The 23,736-nt window shown below is 38.7% G+C and overlaps 1 long non-coding RNA gene across 1 annotated transcript in view; it reads right to left on the bottom strand.

The window, feature by feature from the left end:
- Positions 1-19,585, bottom strand: part of LOC140512619 (uncharacterized) — a 69,062-nt gene extending 49,477 nt beyond the window's left edge. The window contains exon 1 of the long non-coding RNA XR_011969857.1: positions 13,445-19,585. This is a non-coding gene — a long non-coding RNA (uncharacterized lncRNA). The remainder of the gene's footprint in view (positions 1-13,444) is intronic.
- Positions 19,586-23,736: the final 4,151 nt, after the last annotated feature.

Genomic DNA, 23,736 nt, shown 5'->3' on the forward strand with positions numbered 1-23,736 from the left:
AAAACCTTAACAAAATAACTTTTTTTATTTGATCTCCTTTTCTCCGCTCCCTATTCTGTGTGCACATAGAATTGTGTTGTCTTTTATGCAGTTACAGTTAATGTATGCTTTGTTCTCCAAAGAAAGCTTTTTTCCCTTCTGTAATACATAATATGTCTTTCTATGTTACTTTATATTTCTAGATAGGTTTCTACTACACTGATAAAACATAGTTTATTCATGCATTCCTTAATTATTAGATACAGTGTTCATTTCTTGGTTAATATCATGGTAAGGTCACCACAAACAATACCATATTGTTTTTAATCATGGCTTAACTTGGGACAAAGTCATCTGATCTGAAAGCACTTTCTTGTTGGCACGAGCTTCAGAGATATATTAAACGTTGTGCAGTTGACAATGGATGCAATTTGAATTAAAAAAAAAACTTTTGGTGGAGCAGATAGGGGAAGCAATCATCTGAAGAAATCTTTCTACATTAGTTATTAACTACCTAATGGAAGTGACATCATCTAGTCTGATAATGGATGCTGCTCAGGTCACAGAGGTAAGAGAGAAAGAGCATATAAACACACACAAAAAAATCTGCCCACACAAAAGCTTTCTCCAACATAAATTGGTAGTTGGCTAGCATTCTAGCAACTAAATAAAAGCCACATGGATGTATACAGATTGTCACTTGATCGACTTCAGATGTCCAGTTAATATTAAGACAGATATTTTCACTAGAAAAATCTTCTGATGGATTTGTTTTCAGACATTTTCCATTGTAGAAGTCTTCATTTTTATAAAGGAAACAATTAGGGAACAGTTGAAATAAAAAAATACTTTTCAAGTCCTGAAGAATTAGTATGGATTTTTAAAAAATTACCCTTCCCCATGTATTTTTCCATTCCTCTGAAAGCAACAGATACCTGCAATTTTTATCCCTCTGAAATCATGGTGTTCCATGATTATTCTCAGTTCCACCATACAATACTGGAATCGAAATGGTGAACTTTTCCACCTGGGAACAACTTGCGACCACTGGAAGGACTGTGAAGCTTTCCCAATGCCCACTTACCTTTTCAGTTCTTTAAATTCCTAACTCTTTAATAGTTTTTCATTACATTGATAAACTACAGTTTGTTCAGCCAGTCTCTAATTACTGGACACAGTGTTCAATTCTTGGTCAATATCACTGTAAGGCAGTTATTAGAAAAATAAAGAGCTCATTGAATTTCTGCAACTAGTTTTTCTATTTACTTGAAACATGGGGGGACTTTGGTTTGTTTTTGTTTTTGCAAAATGCTATGCTATGAAAATTCAATGACACAAAACTTTAGGACCATTATATACCACTCTCACTCCAACCAAAAATTTTATAAATTCCTCCCCTTTTAAATAATACTTTGTTACACAATTTTACTTGCTCTAACATAACATTTACAAAATTTCAGAAATTTCTAACACCATAAAAATGTAGGTTTCTTACTAAAATGCAAGAATGAAAAAGATGATGTCCAAACAAAATAAGACAAAGAACAAATTGTTACATAAATTTAAGTGTTATATATAAAATTGGTGTTTTTTCCTTGGGTCTTCCTATTCTTCTCTTTCTTTATCATAACTTGCTGGATTTCCAGGTCTCATTCCTCTATGACTCTATGTAGTCCCAGGGCCAGCATTCAGTATGAATGTCACTTCCTCTCATGGAACAGCTGGTGGTGGAATTCTTTGTGCCACCACCATCTAAAGGTAGAAATTTCTATCCTCCTGAGCCATAGAGGTCTCTCATGTTCAACATTCCCTCACCACCCATTCTCCCACCTTTTCATAGTCTAGTGGATCCAGTTAGCCCATCCAACTGTAACTTCCATCTCTGAGATGTGTCATTTGCTCTTTGAGCTCAGATTGGCAAATTATCATGTCCTCTTTTCTCTTTTACCTCTTAAGTTGCTATGTTACCTCCTAAGAACACAACCAGTGTTGCTATTGAAATGAGAAACATTAATGCTAAGAAAGGTAGTATAACCCTACCAGATCTCAAATTGTATTATAAAGCAGCAATCATCAAAACCACTTGGAACTGGCTAAGAAATAGAGGGGTAGACCAGTGCAATATGTTAGGTACCCTAGACACAGTAGTCAATGAATATAGTAATCTACTGTTTGATAAACCCAACGACCCCAGCTTCTGGGATAAGAACTTACTGTTTGACAAAAACTGCTTGGAAAACTGGATAACAGTGTGGCAAAAACTGGGCATAGACCAATTCCTGACACCGTACACAAGAATAAAGTCCAAATGGATACATGATCTAGGTATAAAGACTGATATAAAAAAATTAGGGGAGCAAGGTGTTGGGGGTGTAAGCTCAGTTCCATGTGGACAGTCTTGGGCGGGTAAAGGTGAGAACTTCTAAACCTTAGAGTTCTCATGAGGCCCCCCAGGGAACAGCAGGGAATTGAGGTGTGAGACCGAGCTATCTCGTGCATTTCCGCCTCTTCCCGTGGGAAACGTGATGGGAGAGAGCATCCCCGCCCTCGAGATTGGCCCAGATCTGAGCACACCTATTGTTATCTAACAGGCACGGTATTCAGGTGCAAACTATGCGGCCGGAGAGCTTAAGTAGGGTCAGGAAAGCCTGAAGGCGCTCTTAGCGCTGAGGGGCCCTTACAGGACAGAAGGCCCCTCTTCCTTCTCTCCTCTCTTCTTTCTTCCCTCTCCCCTCTCTCCCCACTTCCACTTCTGCTTTCATTCTCTTACTGTAAGATCTTTGCCTCCTTGGGAGATTTCTCTCTCTCTCCTAAGGAAGAGTTCCCCCTGCACATGTAACCAAGACCCTGAATAAAGCCTAACCCTTGTTCGACTCCGGAAAGTCTCTTCTCTCATACGTTTATCCGGGTTGGCCAGCCGAAGACCTGCAATAGGTAAGGTAAGACTCGGGTAGCCCTCAGGCCTCTAGGCCTGGCAGGGAGCAAGGAATAGTGTATTTGTTAGATTTACAGAGAATGGAGAAATTTTTGACCAAACGAGATAGAGAACATTATGAAATGCAAAATGGATAATTTTGATAACATTAAATTGAAAAGTTTTTGCACAAACAAACCCAATGCAACCAAGATTAGGAGGGAAGCAGAAAACTGGGTAAGAATTTTTGCAACTAGTATCTGTGATAAAGGCCTCATTTCTGAAATATATAGAGAACTGAGTCAAATGTACAAGAATACAAGTCATTCCCCAATTGATAAATGGTCAAAGGATATGAACAGGCAGTTTTCAGAGGAAGAAATTAAAGCTATCTATAGTCATATGAAAAAATACTCTAAATCACTATTGATTAGAAAGATGCAAATCAAAACAAATGAGGTACCACATCACTCCTATCAGACTGGCCAACATGACAAAACAGGAAGATGATAAATGTTGGAGAAGATGTGGCAGAGTTGGAACACTAATTCATTGTTGGTGGAGCTATGAGCTGATCCAACCATTCTAGAGAACAATTTGGAAACTATGCCCAAAAGGCTACAAAAATGTGCATACCCTTTGATTCAGCAATATTGCTTTTAGGACTGTATCCCAAAGAGATCATACAAATGGGAAAGGGTCCCACATACACAAAAATATTTATAGTAGTTGTGGTGGCCAAGAACTGGATATCAGGCAATGCCCATCAATTGGGGAATGGCTGAACAAATTGTGGTATATGAATGTAATGGAACGCTGTTGCGCTATAAGAAATGATGAACAGGAAGACTTCAGAGAGACCTGGAAAGCCTTATAAGAATTGATGCTGAGTGAAAGGAGCAGAATCAGGAGAACTGTGTACACAGCAACAACCACAGTGTGAAAGGAATTTTTCTGATAGACTTAGTACTTCATTGCAACGCAAGGACATAAAACATTCTGAATAGACTCTTGGGGCAAAATACCATCCATATCCGGAGAAACAACTGTGGAATTGGATTGCAGAATGAAGCAGACTATTTTCTCTTGTGTTTTGTTTTGGTTTTTCTCATGGCTTCTCCCATTCATTTTAATTCTTCCATGCAACATGACTAAGGTGAAAATATATTTAGTAAGAATATATGTACAGAACTCATGGAAGGAAGGGAGAGAGAGGGGTAGAAAATCTAAGATTTATGAAAGTGATTGTAGAAAATTGAAAACTAATTAATAAAAAAGAATTGGACACAACTAAAAAAAGAAATAAAAAAGTAAAAAAAAAAAAAAAGAAATGAGAGACATCTCAGAAGAGTCTATACCAGAAGTCCACTGAAATTTTGGAACTAGGACATCTTGAAGGAGTTATGTGAAGATTTCTGGGAAAGAGAGGCTAAAGAGTGCAGAGGTCAGGAGTCAACATTTGTCTTCCATCTTGGGACGACGTGTACAGAATGCTAAGGTCTCTGGGCAGCTTACTTCCCAAAAATCTTCACAAAACTCCTCCCCCAAACTGGTAGAAATTAGGTACAGACTGATATGTTATACCATATACCAAATAGTTACATAACTTAGACATAAAGGGTGACATTATAAACAAATTAACAGAGTAGAGAAACTATCTTTCAGATCTGTGGATCAGGAAACAGTTTTATGTTCAAACGAGGAATAGAGAGAATTACAGAAGATAATTGCATTATATAAAATTTTTAAGTTCTTACACAAGTAAAACCCATGAATAAATAAAAATTTTAAAGGAAAGAATTGGAGAAAGAAATCTTTGCAGCAAAGGTCTCATTTTCAAAATACTGATTCAAAGGAATCAATTCAAATTTCTAAGAATCTTTCCTCAAGTGAAAAATGGTCAAAGGATATGGATAGACCAATATAGAAATGTTTTACATTTTAGCACATGTATAACCTATATCTGATTACTTACCATCTCAGGGAGGTGAGAATGGAGGGATGGAAGTAGGTTAGAATTTGGAACTCAAACTTTAAACAAAAATGTTAAAAATTGGGGGGAAAACAAAGGATGTGGACAGGTAGTTTCCTGAAAAGAGAAATCCAAGCTACAAAAACCATATGAAAATGCTCCAAATTATTAATAATCAGAGAAATGCATATTAATGCAACTCTGCAGTTCTACCTCACATCTATCAGATTGGCAAAGTTGAGAAGAAAAACAAAAAGAAAATAAAATCTCAGTAAGGCTGCAGGAAAACAAGCCACTGATGTACTAGTACTGGTGGAGCTGTGAATTAATACAGTCATTTTATTTTCTATTTTATTTTTCCCCAATTACATATAAAAACAATTTTAAACATTCATTTTTAAGAAAATTTTTGGGGTCCAAATTCTTTCCCTCCTTTCCTCTCTTCCTCCTCCCACTGAGAAGGCAAGCAATTTGATATAGGTTATGAATGTGCAGTCATGCAAAACATATTTCTGTTAGTCATGTTATGAAAGAAAACAGATAAAAAAACAAGAAAAATAAAGAAGGTGATGAAGAAGTATGCTTCAATTTGCATTCAGACTCCATCAGTTCTTCCTCTGGAAATGGATAGCATTTTTCATCATAAGTCCTTCAGAATTATCTTAGGTAATAATACAGCCATTTTAGAAAGAAATTTGGAACAAAGTCTCAAAAGTCATGAATTGTGTATGTCCTTTGATCCAGTAATATCACTATTAGGCTACCCCAAAACATCAAAGAAAGAAGTGAATGACTTACACTACCAGAATCTTAATTATAGCTTTTTTTTGGTAGTGGCAAGGAATTGGAAATTAAAGGAGTGCTCATCCATTGGGAAAGCACTAAACAAATTATCATATACAAATGCAATGCAATATTATTGTGCCACAAAAAATGGTGAAGGGAGTTGTTTCAGAGAAACTGGGAAGACTTGTATGAACTGATGCAGAATTAAGTGATTAGAACTAGAATCACAATTTATACAATAACAACATGGTAGAGGCAGACAACTGAAGAACTTAAGAATTCTCATCAACACAATGACAAACCTTGATTCCTGTACCTCCTGAGTGGTGGTGTTAGACATTATTTCTTGGGACATAGTCAGTGTGGGGATTTGTTTTGCCTGAGTGTGTGTATTTGTTTTTTGGTTTGGTTTGGTTTGTTTTTTTGGAGGCAATCAAGGTTAAGTGACTGGCCCAGGATCACATAGCTAGTAAGTGTCTGAAGCCAAATTTGAATACAGGTCTTCCTGACTCCAGGGCCAGTGTCCTATCCACTGCTTCACCTAGCTGCCCCAGTATGCATACTGGTTATAAGATTTGCATTTGGATTTGTTTTGTTTTTTCAATATGGGGAGGGAAGATAGAGAAAATGGATTTTTGTTCATTAAAAAAAAATTAAGGAAAAAATATCCTCTCGAAAGTCCAGGCTCCAAAATGTCACTAACTGGTGGACTTCTGGTATACCATTTGTTTGGACATCTCTCATCTCCATAGTAACGCAGAATTTTAACTATACTTCTTAGTGTTTCTGCATTCCTTGACTGTGAAGGTCTTCCGTACATCTTATTTTTTTCTGGATCCACGTTTAAAAGATGCATCTTGTGCTTTTGATACACATCTTTGATTGGGCTTTCCAGTTTGTCTTTCAGAAACTATCCTATTTTTCTCAACTTTTGTCCTTTGTGGTTTTTTCCATTTCATCCAAACTTCCACTCTGGGCAAATTTAAGGTCTAAGGTGCTAGGCTGAGCCAAACATAGAGGATTCTCTCTCTCTTCTTTGAAATACTGGGGGTCTTTTGCAAATGTTTCAATCTCTATCATTTGGTCTCCATAAGAATTGTCAACAACAACAACAACATCTCCTTTACTGCATCATTCAGTGGCTTTTCTTACAGCCAGCACTGAAGAAAATCTAACAGTGTCTTCCTCTGTCATTAATAATTACAGCCTTTTCAAAAGATCCAAACTTGTTGATTCAAAGTAATTCAGTGGAAACCTAGGCTAAAAGATACTGTACAAAGAGGGAAGCAGTTTATGGCTCCCTCTGCTGGAAGAATCAAGTTCTTCACTGCAAGTTAAACTGAAACAGATTCAAGGTTGATGACTTGGCTGATAAGACTGCTGTAAAGTGTCCATTTTTTAGCAAACAATCTTTTTCTACCTTCATCAATAAATATGGGCAGGCCTTTTCTGTTACCCTCAGTTGTTAGCAAAGACCTTCAGCAATGAATCTGTATATTTTTTGTATTTAATTATCTGTATACGTATTACTTCCTTCCTAGAGCAAGCTTTTTGAAGATAAGGATGCCACAGAGTCAGTGAGTTAGGCTCTGTTTTCTGATGCTGACCTGGCAGGCTGATCCTAGCTGGCCCAGAGCCTTGCCCCTGCGATCTGCAATGGGTCTTCATTCTGGCTTCTTAACTTTTTTTAACTTTTCTTTTATCTGGTCTTGTGATTTTCTTATCAGTGTTAATTCTGAACTTCTCTGAACATTCCTTCTCATCAATTTCTTACAGAAATGAGAATAGTATACATATGGTCAGTGGTTGCTGATGCTGCTCTTAATAACACAACAGACTTCACAGAATTAAAAATGAGTGTCACACTGAGGCCAAAGGAAAGTCACAGGGTGGATGTGAGCTTGCTCCAGGGAGGAATCCCAGAGTAAAGGATGTCTATCACAGAACTGTATGACAGGAAGACAGGATAGACGGTGCCTTACAAAAATAAGGAAGTGTAAGTGGTCAGCCCAAGTGTTCTAGGCTTTCACCCTATTATGATCCAGTTGCCCAACCCCAGCAAAAGTGAAACATGGACAGACTACCAGCACCGTGCCAGAAAAGTGAATTGTTTCCATTTGAACTGTCTTAGGAAGATTCTGAGGATCACTTGGCAAAATAAGGTACCAGACATTGAGGTCCTTGCTCGAACTGAACTGCCAAGCATTCAAACTATGCTTTAGAGAGCGCAACTCTGATGGGCTGGCCATGTTGTTCAAATGCAAAATGTATGCTTGCCAAAAAGACTTTTATGGAGAACTCGCAAGGGGCAGGTGATCACATGGTGGTCAGAAGAAGTGATACAAGACACTCTCAAGGTCTCTCTCAAGAACTTTGGGTTTGATTGTGTGACATAGGAGACGCTAGCACAGGACTGCTCAGCATGGCATTCCCACATCAGAAAGAGTATTGTGCTCCATGAGCAAAGTGGAAGTGAAACAGTACAAAGGAAATGTAGGATGCACAAATTTGGAGTATCCACCCCAAATGTTCACATGGACCATCTGTGCCCAATCTGCGGTAGAGCATTCCGAGCTTGTACTGGTCTGATCAACCTCAGTCAGACACATTGAAACTTCACTTTATCATGGTGATGTCATTTCGGTCCTCTTCAAGAACGAAGGACAACAACCAACCAACCAGTTGTCCAACCCCAACAAATGTAATTCCTCTTCTCCATGAAAGCCCTTCCAACATTTGAAAACAGCTATAAGGTTTGCCTGTTCTCTTCTCTTTGCCAGGCTAGTTACTCCTAGTTCCTTCAATAGACAGTCATACCACATGATCTGGAGATCCTCCACTACCCTTATTTCTCTCCTCATGATTCTCTCTGAGTGTCAACGTCCTTCCAGAATGTGGTGGCTAGGATGACCCCAATGCCCAGGTATGACCTGGAAAAGGAAGAGAACAGTGGGACTTACCTGCAACACGTCATGATTTAATTCAGCCTGTGATTGCATTCTGTATTTTGGCCACCATATCACACTGCGAAGTCACACAGAACTTGCAGTCCGAGTTCCTTCTTAAACAAATTGCTGTGTAGTCACCTCTCACTCCTCTTATACTTGTGGAGTTGATTTTTAACCCATTTGTATAGCTTTAACTTTATTCCTGTTAAATTTCATCCTATTCAGTTTAGCCTAAGGATCTGGATGATTAAGATCTTTAGGGCTCTTGACTGTCATTTGATATGTTAGTTACAACTCCTAACTTTGTGCCATATGTAAATTTGATTAAAATTCCATTTATGGGTTTAATTATGGCATTGATTTTTTTAATGTCAAACAGCACAAAGTCAAGAAAGGATCTCTCAAATGGAGATCTTCCAAGGTGGCACTGAGTCATTAATGGCTAATCTTTGGATCTAGGCTTTCAACCAACTCCATACCTAACTGTATTCTCTTCTAGTCTACATATATACCTGTCCACAAGAATAGCATGATAGACTTTTATCAAGAGTTGTGCTAAATATCTAGGTAAGTCATATTACATTCATTACATATTACATTCCTATGATCTACCAGTGTCATAAAAGGAAATGAGATGACTCTGCCATGACCTTCCCTTGATAAAGCCATGCATGCTAGAACTTTGTGATCATAACTTTCTTTTCTATATTCAATAAAGACTTCTAGACCAAGGATTCTCAACCTGTCTTTGTGTCATGGACTCCTTTAGCAAACTAGTAAAGTCTGTGGACCCCTTCTCAGAACAATGTTTTTAAATGCATAAAATATAATACATACAATTACAAAAGAAATCAATAATACTGAAATACATAAGTTCATAGAGCCCAGATTAAGATCCCTGTTCTAGAATTCTGCCCAGAGTCAAGTTAATTGGCATATAGTTTACATATCACATTCTCTTCCGTTTAGGACACAGGCCCTTTTCCAGTCCTAGTGTATCTTTTCCTTTCTCTATGATCTTTTGAAGGTCACTGACAGTGACCTTTGCAATCACATTTACCAGTTCTTACAATAACCTGGGACATAGTTCATCTAGTGTGGGTCACTTGAATTCTTCCAGATCATCTAGGTACTCTTTACTATCCCCCTACTTATACTGGGTTTCAGATTCTTGTGAGTTATTTTGTTTCATCTTTTCCTTAATAAAGATAAAGCAGAGACAAAGTAAGAGTTGAGTAATTCTATTTCCTCAATATTGTTTTACTGATCTTCCTCTTTTCCTCCACCATGTACTGAAGCAGCTAAGAGTAAGAATATTGTGAACCCTATAGGAGTCAGAAAACCTTATTTCAGATCCCAGTTCTGTTACTAATAAAGCTATCTGATCTTGGGTAAGTTACTTGACCTATATGGGCCTCAATTTCCTCATTGAAAATAAATGAGTTAGCACTGTTTGACAAAAACTGCTGGGAAAACTGGATAATAGTGTGGCAGAAACTGGGCACAGACCAATGCCTGACATCTTACACAAGAATCACGTCCAAATGGGTACATGATCTAGGTATAAAGGCTGACACTATAAACAAATTAGGGGAGCAAGGAATAGTGAATTTGTCAGATTTATGGAGAATGGGACCAAACAATAGACAGAGATCATTATGAAATGAAAAATGGATAATTTTGATTACATTAAATTGAAAAGGTTTTGCACAAATAAAGCCAATGCAACCAAGATTACGAGGAAGCAGAAAACTGGGAAAGAATTTTTACAACTAGTGTCTGTGAGAATGGAGAATACAAGTCATTCCCCAATTGATAAATGGTCAAAGGATATGAACAGTCACTTTTCAGAGGAAGAAATTAAAGATATCTATAGCCGTATGAAAAAATGCTCCAAATCACTGTTCATTACAGAGATGCAAATCAAAACAACTCTAAGATACCACATCACACCTATCACATTGGCTAACATGACAGAACAGGAAGAGGAGAAATGTTGGAGAAGATGTGGGAGAGTTGGAACACTAATTCATTGCTGGTGGAGCTGTGAGCTGATTCAACCATTCTGGAGAGCACTTTGGAACTATGCCCAAAGGGCTATAAAAATGTTCATATCCTTTGACCCAGCAATATCACTTCTAGGGCTGTATCCCAAAGAAATCATAAAAATGGGAAAAGGACCCAGATGTACAAAAATATTTATAGCATCTCTTTTTATGGTGGCCAAGAACTGGAAATCAAGGGAATACCCATCAAGTGGGGAATGGCTGAACAAGTTGTGGTATATGAATGTAACGGAATACTATTGTGCTATAAGAAATGATGAACAGGAAGACTTCAGAAAAGCCTGGAAAGACTTCCATGAATTGATACTGAGTGAAGTGAGCAGAGCCAGGAGAACATTATACACAGTAAGAGTCACAGTGTGCAAGGACTATTTCTGATAGACTTAGCCTCTCACAGCAATGCAAACACCTAAAACATTTCCAAAAGATTCTTGATGCAAAATGACATATACATCCAGAGAAAGATCTATGGAATTGGATCACAGAATGAAGCAGACTATTTTCTCTTTTGTTATGTTTTAGTTTCTCTCATGGTTTCTCCTATTTGTTTTAATTCTTCTATGCAACATGACTAATGTGAAAATGTATGTGTAGAACCCATATAAGATTGCATTCCATCTCAGGGAGGGAGCAGAGAGGGAGGGGGAGATAATGTAAAACATATGTTGAAAACTGAAAACAAATAAATTAATAAAAAAAGAAAAGAGTTAGAACAAGAATAAGAATTAAAATAAGAGGGACATAACAATTTATAAACCTGTAACTCAGCAAAGAATCCCAGAACCAAAATTGCTCTAGAGGATTACTTAGTCTCTACTTTTCACATCGATTCATACTCTACTTAACCAGATTGTCTAAAGCCAAGAAGAAAGGATTTCAGGCTCCCTAGCTCTCAAAACGGCATAGCTGAAGTTAAATAATCATAGCATCCCAGGATTACGTCTGGAGGGGTCTTCAGAGATCATCTTCTCCAACTGTCTCATTTTATGAGCAAGTAAATTAGAGCCCAGAGAGAATTGCTCAAAAGTCTCACAGTACTGAGTATTTAAAAAGGAAGGAAACAAACATTTATTAAGCACCTTTATGTACTAGGCACTATATAAATGTTGTGTCATTTTATGTTTATAACACTTCTGGGAGGTAGGTACTATTATTATCCCCATTTTACAGCTGAAGAAACTGAGGTAGGCTGAGGTTAAGTGACTTGCCCACAGTCACACAGTGTATCTAAGACTGAATTTGAACTCAGGTCTTCTTGACTCCAAGTTCAACACTATTCACTGCACTATCTAGACACTTCTATGTATCTATTGTGTATCCTGTACTATGCTAAACACTGTGAGAACAGGTCCTCAAAACTACAGTCCTCTACCCTCCAGCTAGGTGACTCAGTGAATCCACCTAACTGTATTCTCAATCAGCTCCCTACCTAACTGTATCCTCTTCTACTCTACATCTCTAGGCTCTGCCTAGAGTCAGGAAAACCTAAATTCAAATCTGGTCTCAGACACTTATAAACTGTGTGGCCCTGGGCAAGTCACTTTACCCTGTTTGCTTCAGTTTCCTCATCTGAAAAATGAGCTAGAGAAGGAAATGACAAACCACTCCAATATCTTTTTTAAGAAAACCCCAAATATGATTATAGTCAGACACAACTGAAAAACGACTAAATAACAACAAAAAAACCCTCTAAAAATTTACCATTTAAATAAGGGTTCTTATTCTGGGTCCACAAACATGTTCTTAAAAAGTCTGATAACTGTATTTCAATATAATTGGTTTCCTTTGTAATTTTATGTACTTAATTTTATGTATTTTAAAACATTCTGAGAAGGGGTCAGTAGGCTAATTGCTAATGACACAAAAAAGTTAAGAATTCCTGGTCTTACTGTGGAGAAGATTAATAAGTAATAACAGTAAATAAATGTCATTTTATATTTGAATGCTAAGCCTTGCAAAATTTAACTATTCATCTAATTAACATAAACTCATGAGCTGGCAGTTATTCTCCCACATCGATCTTCAGTAGCACAGAAATTACCATTTATAAGCCAGTTGGTAAAATATTTAAGGATCTGTAGACTCTAAGTTTTACAAAGTGTTCTCCTCTCAACACCCCTGTGCAAGTAGGCAATGTAAACATTATATTCCCATCTGAGAGATGAGGAAATTTAGGTCCAGAGAAAGTCATTCAAAAGATTAAAATACTTAAATGTACCTGTTGATGTTTCTTCCAATGATGCAGATAGAAATTATGCCTGCCCACCCCATGTGACTCTTCTCTATGTCCTCCCATAAATTTATCACAAGGCATTCACCCAATACCCTGGGGACCTTTACTTGACATCATAAAGATACCAGAGGAGCACATAAGCTGTCTATTAGCTATCCCTCACTCTTGACACCTGACTAGCCCATCTTTTTTTTTTCTGTCATACATTTCATTAACATCCTCTACTTCAGTTCTTCTTGGGAGTTTCTTATTGATTAGGTTTTATAGTCTACTGACGTCCACAGTGGATCTCTCCTTCGCCCTCTGACAGCTGGTAAATGCTGATACCAGGACTTTTGATTCGGCCTTCCGATTCTGATCGGTTAGCCAATGTTGTTATAACTCTTTGTTTTTCATGATTTGATTATTCTAGTAGAAAGTTTATGCAAGAAATTTTCACCTTTGCTTCATTCTATGCTTCAGTTAGAAAAGCATATGGCCTCTCAGGACTGGACACATAATACAAGTCAGCTGACAAATGTTTGGTAAGAGGGAAGAGAGACTCACCGGTCAGTACAACCTGATTTCTTGTCCTCTAAGTTCTATCCATCCCATGGTCCTTGATCAAAGACACCGAGCAAGATGGAGGTGCTCTCCAGCTGTTCCTCTCCAGCTGTTTCAGTGCAATGAGGCCAGAGGAATGAATTATATGAGATAATATTATTATTATGACAATGTTTATGGTTATGAGTAATAATATTATTTTCTCTCAGTTGAGAGGTGGGGGACTGCAGAGTTGGGATGTTGTATATATTGTCACATGAGGTCACTTTACTAATTGGTTTTGCTTAAATGATTATTTTGTTGTCATAATCAAAGATCCAATGGGCAGGGTGGAGGATATCAAGAAATAATTTGCAATAAAAGCCATCAAATTTTTTGAAAGAGACTATGCAAAATTACATTTTATACACATATATATTATGTTACATTATATTATAGATATACATAAATACATATAGACACATAGACATATATACACAGATGTATGAGGTGTGTATGTGTGTGTATGTGAAATGTGCCAAAGGAGCGACTACAACAGGAGGTTTCAGAAGGAAGACCCTGATTTTACCCAGGCTAGTCAGGGAAAGCTTCGTGCAAGAGGTGAGATTATCAAGGTTAAAGATTATCTAGTCTCATGTTTCTTAACCTTAAATCCAATGAAGCTTATGGACCTTTTCTCAGGACGTTTTTAAATGCATAAAATAAACCACTTAAGACTAGAGGCAGCTAGGTAGTGCCATAGTGCTGCACAAAGTCAGGAAGACCTGAGTTCAATTCAGCCTTAGACATTTACTGTGTGACTCTGGGCAAACTACTTTCTTTCTGCCTCAATTTCCTCACCTGTAAAATCAGGATAATAATAGTGGCTAGTTACTTCTCAGGGTTGTTGTGAGGCTAAAATGAGATTTTTATAAAGAACTGTTAATTAGTGAATTGCCTCCCATACTAACCTTGGGAAAATACAAGGAAGACACAAGTCCCCAACGCTCTAACCAACTAAGATAGCCAGTTGCCCACTTGCATCAGTGGAGGGAGATCCCACTGCAAGAGTTTTCTATACCTACTAAATCACAGAGATGGTGAGATACCATGACAGCTTGTTAGCTCTGATGTTTTGGGGTACCCTTTTTAAGGACATGCTTGAAAGCACCTAGTCCAGAGCCAAACATTTAAGAGACACTTAATAAATACTTACTGATAGACTGATTAGAATGTGTTGGAAATTAGTTGAAGTGTGATTTTCTTAAGAACACTGGAACCTTAATACAAACAACAGAGTCCTTATGGGGAGACTTTTCATAAAAGTTGAACTGCATCCAACAAGGCTCAGTGACTGACATGTCAAAAGGAACTCATTATATAGGTTCCAAGACATAAGGGAACATTATGATGAGCCTCTACTAAAATTAGGATAAATGACCCTCCCACGATGAAAAACAGGAAGGGCTCAGCATACAGTTTTCATGAAATGAGTCAGGTTAGTCTCCAAAGGAGTTATTTATTTTTCTGTGAACAGTCACTCAAACTTTCCAGAACTTCATAATTAAGCCTGGATCTTCACTGTTCACATCTGACAGCAACAGATGTTTGGATGTGGACACTGGATTCTTGACCTCGGTGGTAACAGTCAGGTGCACACCTACAATTCTATCACACTTTGATTACTCCAGGCCTCACTATTTTTAATCTACATGATCTTGGCAGGGAGTGCTCCTTTTTTTTCCTTTTTACTACAATTCTCTGAGAAGATTGCTATCTTTCCATAGGGCTGGAGTTAAAGCAAACAGATGGAAGAAGACCAACAAAGATGGCAGAGTAGGAGGGAGCACTACAGCCCTGATCTCCCCCACAGCTACTCTAATAAAGATATAGTAAGAGCCCCAGACTGAGTAATAATCAGGAAATCTACAGTGAGTCATTTTTCCAGGCTATGTCATCATAAGAAAACCAACTGAGGCTTGCAGGCACTGGAGAAAAAGTCCAGCTGGGAGGGGGGAACCTTTCAGCATGAGAACTGAACTGGAGTCTAGCCTGTGAAGTGGAGTGGAACTGTGTCGCTGTGACCTCAGGGCTGGATGGCTAATACAGTGTAGACTAAAGAGGCAACCTGTAGGGAGGAGCAGCAGGGAAGATCTAGAGCGGTATTTTCCAGAAAGCAGTGGTTGTAGACTGAACAGGGACTGTGCCTAATTCTCTGTACTGTGCAGGAAGCAGGAACAGGGGCCAGCCAGAAGGTGCTATGTAGCTTTGACCCCAGAGGATCGAGACTCCAGGACAGACTGAGAAGAGAACTTATAGCTAGACTTCTGTTGACTTGTGGTTGCTGAAAGGTTGAAGATTCAGCTCAGACTTGGTCTAAGCTGCATCCTGGGCAAGAAGCAGAAACAGAAAAGAGTAATAATAGTCAGCAGTCAATAAATATTTATTAAATTCCTACTACATGCTAGACAGGGGGCAGTTACAGGTGGTTTAATGAATAGAGTGCCTAGCCTGGAGTCAAGAAGACCTGAGTTGAAATGTGGCCTCAGACACTTTCTAGTTGTGTGACCTTGGGCAAGTCATTTAACCCTATTTGCCTCAGTTTCCTCATCTGTAAAATGAGCTGGAGCAGAAAAGAGCAAACCATTACAATATCTTTGCCAAGAAAACCCCAAATAGAGTCACAAAGAGTCAGATGCCGCTGAAATGACTGAACAATAACAACATGTTGGATATTGTGCTAAGTATTGAGGATAAAAATAAGAAAAAGAGTTCCTGACTTCCAATCTTACAAGGAAGATACATAAAATGAAACTGAAAAGGGGTGGGGCATGCCAGAATGTATCAGGTCAGGCATGATATTCACTGAGTTGAAATCAAAAGCAGACAGTTGATGGAAAATTAAGAGTTAAGCTGCAAAGTTTGGAGCCCTCTTATAAAGAAAGGCCTTGGGGGGTAGGGGGGAGTTCTCTGTCCTCCAGCCCTCCAACCAGAGGATAAATCAGCTGAGGGTCCTGAGAAATTGTTGTGACTGTTGAATATCAAGGCTAGATCAAAAGCCATGATGAGGAGCTTACAGGTGATGAATTTATCCTAGGGGCGGCATAATGTTTGTGAAATCAAAACCAAGCAGAGGTGCTGATGTAAAATGAAGAAGAGCAGCTATGTATGTGTCTCAGACCCTGAAATAGGGTGACCCCAACCCAGTCTATGGCCTACAGCCGAGTAACCAAGTAGCAGACACCATGAAATGGACCAAAGGAAAGCTAATAACTCAGTGAGACAACAAGAAATATTGAAACAGAGTGAAAAGACTGCAAAAATAGAAGATAATGAAAGTGAATTCACATCAAAAACAATTCATCTAGAAAACAAATCAAGAAGCAATTTAAGAATCATTGCGATTGGAGGGGTGGAGCCAAGATGGTGGAGTAGAAAAATGCACATACTCTAGCTCTTCCCTCATAGCCCATAAAATACCTGTAAAAAATGACTCTCAACAAGTTCTAGAGCAGCAGAAGTCACAGAACAACATAGTGAAAGAGATTTCCTGCCCAAGGAAGCCTGGAAGGTCAACAGAAAAGGTTTATTGCAGGGGGCACAGAGCAGAGCACAGCCCAGCCTTGGCCACACAGCACTGGGAGGAACAGGACCAGAACAGGCCTCAGGGCAGAATCCCCAGCAGCAGCAGCAATGCTCAGATCCCTCAACCCACAAATGCCAAGGGCAGCTTCAAAGGCCAGTGAGAAAGCTTTTTCACCTCAGTGACAGGGTCCTCCCCTAGTCCTAGCCCCAGGTGATGGCAGTAGCAGCAGCAGCAGCAGCATCCATTTGTGGAACCCTCCACCTAAAACCCCTGGGGGAATTGAGCAACTGATCTGAATCTCAGTCCTGAGCCCGGCCCTGGGGTGAGGAGGAGGAGCTCTGACAGAGCTGAAGGCAGGTGTGGAGAGGGAATTCTACTACTCACAGATTCTGGGCAGAAAAGTTTTTGGTTGCTCCCAGACCAGTGTGAAGACCAGGAGAGGAGTAAACTCCTCTTCCTCAATTGTGCCACCTTGGAGAAACTGAGAACTTACAGGTCCCCAGAGTATACCCTCCTCTTGACAAAGGACTCAAAAGTCAAATAACTGACTGGGAAAATGCCCAAAAAAGGGGGGAAAAAATAAGACTATAGAAGATTACTTTCTTAGTGAACAGGTATTTTCTTCCATCCTTTCAAATAAGGAAGAACAAAGCATACCTTCAGAGGAAGTCAAGGCTTCCAAAACCTCCAAAATAAATTTGCACTGGTCCCAGGCCATGGAAGAGCTCAAAAAGGATTTTGAACATCAAGTAAGAGAGGCGGAGGAAAAATTGGGAAGAGAAATGAGAGTGATGCAAGAGAATCATGAAACGCAAGTCAATAGCTTTCTAAAGGAGAATCAAAAAAATGCTGAAGAAAATAACACCTTGAAAAATAGGCTAACTCAAGTGGCAAAAGAGGTCCAAAAAGCTGATAAGGAGAAGAATGCTTTCAAAAGCAGAATTAGCCAAATGGAAAAAGAGGTTCAAAAGCTCACTGAAGAAAATAGTTCTTTAAAAATTAGAATGGAGCAGATGGAAGCCAATGACTTTATGAGAAACCAAGAAATTCCAAAACAAAACCAGAAGAATAAAAAAATAGAAGGTAACATGAAATATCTCATTGGAAAAACAACTCACCTGGAAAATAGATCCAGGAGAAACAATTTAAAAATTATGGGACTACCTGAAAGCCATGATCAAAAAAAGAGCCTAGACATCAATCTTTCATGAAATTATCAAGGAAAACTGCCCTGATATTCTAGAACCAGAGGGCAAAATAAGTATTCAAGGAATCCACAGATCACCACCTGAAAGAGATCCAAAAAGAGAAACTCCTAGGAATATTGTAGCCAAATTCCAGAGTTCCCAGGTCAAGGGAAAATATTGCAAGCAGCTAGAAAGAAACAATTCGAGTATTGTGGAAATACAATCAGGATAACACAAGATCTAGCAGCTTCTACATTAAGGGATCAAAGGGCATGGAATAGGATATTCCAGAAGTCAAAGGAACTAGTATTAAAATGAAGAATCACCTACCTAGCAAAACTGAGTATAATACTTCAGGGGAAAAAATGGTCATTCAATGAAATAGAGGACTTTTAAGCATTCTTGATGAAAAGACCAGAGCTGAAAAGAAAATCTGACTTTCAAATACAAGAATCAAGAGAAGCATGAAAAGGTAAACAGGAAAGAGAAATCATAAGGGACTTACTAAAGTTGAATTGTTTACATTTCTACATGAAAAGATAATATTTGTAACTCCTGAAACTTTTCTCAGTATTTGGGTAGTTGGAGGGATTCTATACACACACACACACACACACACACACACACACACACACACACACAGCACAGGGTGAGTTGAATAGGAAGGGATCATATCAAAAAAAATAAAATTAAGGAGTGAGAGAGGAATATATTGGGAGGAGAAAGGGAGAAATGGAATGGGGCAAATTATCTCTCATAAAAGAGGCAAGAAAAAGCTTTTTCAGTGGAGGGGAAAAGGGGGGAGGTGAGAGGGAAAAAGTGAAGCTTACTTTCATCACATTTTGTTTAAGGAGGGAATAACATGCACACTTAATTTGGTATGAAAACCTATCTTACACTACAGGAAAGCAGGGGAAAAGGGGAGAAGCAGTGAGGGGGGCGATGATGGAAGGGAGGGCAAATGGGAGAGGGAGCAACTAGAAGTAAACATTTTTGGGGAGGGTCAAGGTCAAAAGAGAGAATAGAAGAAATGGGGTGCAGGAGAAGATGGAGGGAAATATAGTTAGTCTTACACAACATGACTATTACGGAAGTCATTTGCAAAACTATACATATATAGCCTATATTGAATTGTTTGCCTTCTCGGTGGGGATGAATGGGGAGGGAGGAAGGAAGAGAAGTTGGAACTCAAAGTTTTAGGAACAAATGTTGAGAATTGTTTTTACATACAACTGGGAAATAAGAAATACAGGTAACAGGGGTACAGAAATTTATCTTGCCCTACAAGACACGAGAGAAGATAGGGATAAGGGAAGGGACAGGTTTTAGAAGGGAGGGCAGATTGGTGGAAGGGTTAATCAGAATGCTCGGTGTTTTGGGGTGAGGGGAGGGGAGAGATGGGGAGAAAATTTGGAACTCAAAATTTTAAGGAATTAAATTTTGAAAAGTAAAAATAAATAAACATTAAAAAAAGAAAGTAAATAAATATATAATATGTTACAGTAATGTACAAAAAAAAAAAAAAAGAATCATTGGGATTACAGGAATCAGCCAAGATGGTAAAGTAGAAGGAAGCTGTATAAACTAGCTCCACTCATAACAATGATCTAAGAAAAATGCCAAACTGATAAACTGAAGGAAAATCTATAGTGGGTGATATCTTTAACTAGTCCAACATCACAAATTCAGGCAAATGATCAGGGTAGGAATTGTGAAACAGGAGTGGGTCAGGCTTATAGATCAGAGTCCTAGAATAAGGATACCCCAATCTGATCTGAGACTCAACCCCTACCTGGCCAAGACCAGCAACACAGTTTCTCTCAGAGGGACCAGGAATGTCCCGACCCCAGTGTTCAGAGCCCCAAGTGGAGATTCCCAGAGCTCTTCAAGGACTCAGCCCTGAGCCCAGATAAGGAGGGAAGAAGGAGGTTTCAGAGGGATCTGGAGTAAGGTCTCAATGCCCAGAGTTCTGAACCAGGCCAGCAGCACAGGGATGGCCAGAGATAATCACAGACTCCACCAGCCCTGAGCCCAGACCATCAGCACAATGTCTCCAAAGGGAAACAGACTCTGCATTCCAAGTCCCAAATGTAAGGTCACATAGAACATGATCTTGGAATTAGTCCCCCCCCTTGACTACAAGATCAAGTAGCACTCCTAGAAGAAATGATGCAGGAGGGGTTTTTTTAAGTTTTTAAATGATTTTGTAAATAAGAGCAACAGAGGAAAATTTGAAAAGGAGAAGCTATGGAGAGACTAGGAAAAACAATCAACAGCTTAGTACAAAGAAAAGCAAAACCTTACCCAAGTAATAAATAAATTGGGATGGACAAAACAGAAATAAATGTCTCTAGGAGACAAGAAAAAATAAAAACAAAATGGAAAGATTTTTTTTAAAAAATAGAAGAAAATGTAAGTTATCTCACATGAGAAAACAACTGACTTAGAAAACAGATCATGGAGAAATAATTTAAGAACCACTGGACTACTCAAAAGCCATCACCAAAAAGAAGCAACCTGTATATCATATTATAAGAAATGATGAAAATGGTTGGAATGAAGATAAACTGTTCAGATCTAGTAGAATCAAAAAGCAAAGGAAAAATAGTGAGAATTTGGCAGTCACCTCCTAAAAGAAACCACAAAACAAAAACTCCAAAGAATATCAGAACCAAAATGTAGAGTATCCAGGTCAGAGAAAAAAAATACTACAAGCAGTCTAGAAAGAAACAATTCAAGTACTGAGGAACCAGTCAGGACAACACAAGATTTTGCAGCTACAACTATAAAGGAGCAGAGACTTTGGAATACAATATTCCAAAAAGCAAAGATACAGGATTACAATCAAGAAGAATTTGCCCAGCAAAACTAAGTATAAACCCACAGAGGAGGAAATGAATCTTTACTGAAATAGAAGACTTCTTGCTTAGATTACATGGAAGCCTAAGTCAGATGAGGCGTGAGGAGCTTGCTGAACAGGTGGAACAGGATGGGTGGAGCAGAGCTGGGAGGAAGTTGGTGAGACTAGTCAAAGCTGGGAAGGATACAGGTAGGCAGGCACAGTAAGGCTCCTGAGTGTTTGTGGAAAGTCCCAGCAGGGGGCAGGGAGGTTTGGGAATGGCTTTGCCCCCTGAAGTGATAACCTGTATGGACTTCTTGGTTACTATGATAGATTTTGCTTTCTGGTTCTGGGATCTGGTTACCTGGTGTCTGAATAAATGTTTTTCTTCTGTCTTCTATATGGTGTGTCTGTTATACTTTGCAATTGAGAACTACGCCAGCATATTCATTGTCACCACCAATGCTGTGAATATTCCTTGGCAATACAAAATCCTCTCCTTTCACTCATGTATCAAACCTCTGCAGTCTAGTTTTTGACCTCATCATTTGAACAAAATTGCTCTCTGCAAAGTTACAATGACCTCTTATGTGCCAATACTAATGGTCTTCTCTCAGTCTTAATCCTTCCTGACCTCTCCATAGCATTTGACCCTATTGGTCACCCTCTCTTCCTCGGGGTTTTTGTGATACTGCTCCCTCCTGGTTCCTCTCCTACCTATCAGACCACTCCTCATTTTATTTTGACTCATCATCCACACCAACCTAAGGTTCTATCCTCTACCCTCTTCTCATCATCCTCTATAACCTCTCTCTTGGTAATCAATAATATGATATTAGCTATCATATTTAGGTAGATCTACATCAAATCTACATATCTAACCCCTATCTCTCCTCCAAGTATCAGTACCATATCATCAATTGTCTATTGGAGACTTCAAACTCGAAGTGTTAAATTCAACAAGTCCAAAACTGAACTTGTTCTCCCCCCCGCTTTAATTTTCTCTCTTTCCAAACTTCCCTACTTCTGACAAAGGCATCACCATCCTTCCATTGTCTCAGATTCACAATCATGGCATTATCCTTTATTCCTCTCTTACCATTTCTAACTTTACCACATATCTCAAATTCAACACCTTCTGTCTCCTCACACAGCAACCATCTTAATGCAGGCCCTCATCATCTCTCAGAGAGACTATTGCAACAGCCTCCTCACTGGTTTCCCTTCCTCAAGTCTCTCACCACTCCAGTCCATTTCACACACTGCTGCCAATATTTTCCTTAAACATAGATTTGACCATGTGTTCCACACTCCCTCACCCTCCCCCCCAACCAACTACTGTGGCTCCCTATTGCCTCTAGAATAAAATATAAAGTCTTCTGTTCAGCTTTTAAAGTCCTACATAACCTGGTCCCAACCTACCTTTTCAGCCTCGTTAGATAGTATTCCCCTTCCTGCACTGTGTGATGTAGCCAAGCAGGCTGAAAGAAAGACAGTGAAACAGTATGATCCTGAGCAAGTCAAGGTCATCCCTGGTGTGCCAGAGGAAGCATCTGAATTGAGGTTTTCCTAACTCCAAAGCTGACGACTGTGCCATGTCACTCATTTTTTCACAAGCTGTTCTGATGTCCTCTGAGACTCCGTTGGCTCATTTTGTAAAATATAAGGTTCATAACACTTGAATACCTTTGTAACTTAGATGTTTATTACAAATGCCACTCAAACACACATGGGTCCATAATCTCACTGATATGGATGTGTTCTAACGAAGCCTATGCCCATCTGAAGGCCCCCAACACCAGGAAATAAATGGGGCCAGGTTTTTAATATATACTTGACAAGTCCATGACGGTTACTTCCTATTTTATACATTGCATCAGGATAAAAATAAGAATGGAGAAAAGGGGTGTGTGTATCTATGATGTAATAATAATATAAGAACACATTCTCATCCTAAGAAACCCACTCAGTGACTCAGACACCAGCTGCATGTTTTCACCAAAACCAAATGCAAAGAAATTTAGGATTTAACTAGCTTGTTGGTTACTGGATTATTTGAAAATTAATCTATTTGCATAGCTACTTTCTGTTCCTAACCCCTTATCTTTTTTTAAAATTCCATTTATCTTTGGAGCAGTAGTCGGCACAGTAAGCTTCTTTAATAAGAAAGGAGTTGATTGACAGTTGGGGAAATGATTTATAACTCTAAAGTAATAGAATGTCAGCAGATATGAGAAATTGTTTGTGAAAGAAACATCCTTCTTTCACTTTTAATAGTATGGGACATTGGCAACTCTTATTTTAAATCTGCAAATGAAGTTATTTTTGTCATTTAGTATATCCCGCCTAAACCAGATTTTTAAAACACATTCCAAGAATGTCATTATATTAAAGGAACATTTAAAATTTACTCAGAAAAGGAAATTTTGCTTCACTTTTGGGAGAGAGGCCAGTATAAAAGTAATGTATCCTCCAGGACCAAAGTTATTTTTCTTATAATATATTATAAATGGAGAGGTGATATGACTTAAGAGGCATTTGGTCAGGAAATAGGGAGTGGCTCTCATTCCCTCTTGATAGCTGTGGAAAGGATAACAGCTGGGAGGAGGAATGAAAGAAGGAAATGCTCCAGATCACTCTACTGGAGGATTTACATCCTGAAAGATTCAAGATTTGTTTAGGAAACATTTGTCTTACTAAGATT

This window comes from Notamacropus eugenii, chromosome 6, assembly GCF_028372415.1.
Source record: "Notamacropus eugenii isolate mMacEug1 chromosome 6, mMacEug1.pri_v2, whole genome shotgun sequence".
NCBI lineage: Eukaryota > Metazoa > Chordata > Mammalia > Diprotodontia > Macropodidae > Notamacropus > Notamacropus eugenii.